Below are 1134 nucleotides of genomic sequence, written 5' to 3'. Positions count from 1 at the left end.
TTACGGAAAATTCACGCTCGGGGGCCCCGTGTTTAGCGCTCACGAGAAACACGAGGGGATAAAATGGTCGCAAGTCACACTAGAAAGGCCCCTGAGTGAGTGGTGAGGGGGAGGTGTTGTGGGAGGATGGAAGAGGGGAAGGCTGTGTGCTGACGGAGGGAGAGGGGAGGAGATGTGTGAGGGTGGGAGAGGGAGGGGGTGTTTGTAAGGAGGAGAGGGGAGGGCGATGTTGTGAGGGAGGGAGGGGGGAGGGAATGTGGTGGTGGAGGAGAGGGGAGGGAGTGTGGTTAGGGAGGAGTGGAAGAGTGTTAGTTAGGAAGGAGAGGGGAGGGTGTGGTGTGAAGGAGGGAGAGGGGAGGGAGGTGTGGTGAGGGAGGGAGAGTGTAGAGGTGTGATGAGGGAGGAGGAGGGGAAGGATGTGTAGTGAGGGAGGGATCGTAAGAGTGGTGGTGAGAGAGGAGGAAAAAGGGGAGGAGAGAGGGTTGGAGAGATAGGGGTGATTGGGGTGACAGTGTGAGAGGGTGGAGATTGAGGTGGAGGGTGATTGGTGGTAAGGGTGGATTTGGGGAGTGTTGGGCTATTAATGCAAGGGGGGGGGGGGTGAAAAGGGGAGCATTTGAGAGAATAGGGTGGGGAGGGAGAGACACGGGGTGAGGAGGTAAGTGAGATAGAGGGGATAGGTGATGCGAGAGGGGAGGGAGGGCGAAGATGATGCAGAGGAAGAGGTAAAGAACGAAGAGGGTAAGTGGTAGGGCGAGGGAGGAAGGAGGAAGTGGAGGAGAAAGAGGGGAGGGGAGGGATACAGACGGATAGAGGGGGGAGATCGGGAGTATGGAGGGCAAGGATGAAGGGATGAAGAGAAGGGCAAAGGATTAAGGTATGGAGGAAGAACGGATGAGGTGTAAAAGAAAGAGGTAAATGGAGGTAGTAAGAAAAGAAGAAAGGAGAATAAGGCGGGCATAAGGGAAGGGGAAAAAGTGGAAGAAGTAGGGATGGAGAACTCCAAAGTGTACATGAAGGGGGAAGAGGATATGAGGAAGGATAAAAAGGGTAGACAGAAGAAATAAAGAAGTGGAACCAGTATGAGTGCATAGCGGCAAGACAGTGATATGAGGTGAAATAATAGAGGAGAAG

Source organism: Penaeus monodon, chromosome 15, assembly GCF_015228065.2.
Source record: "Penaeus monodon isolate SGIC_2016 chromosome 15, NSTDA_Pmon_1, whole genome shotgun sequence".
NCBI classification, from domain to species: Eukaryota; Metazoa; Arthropoda; class Malacostraca; order Decapoda; family Penaeidae; genus Penaeus; species Penaeus monodon.
Note: the sequence above shows the minus strand (reverse complement) of the source record.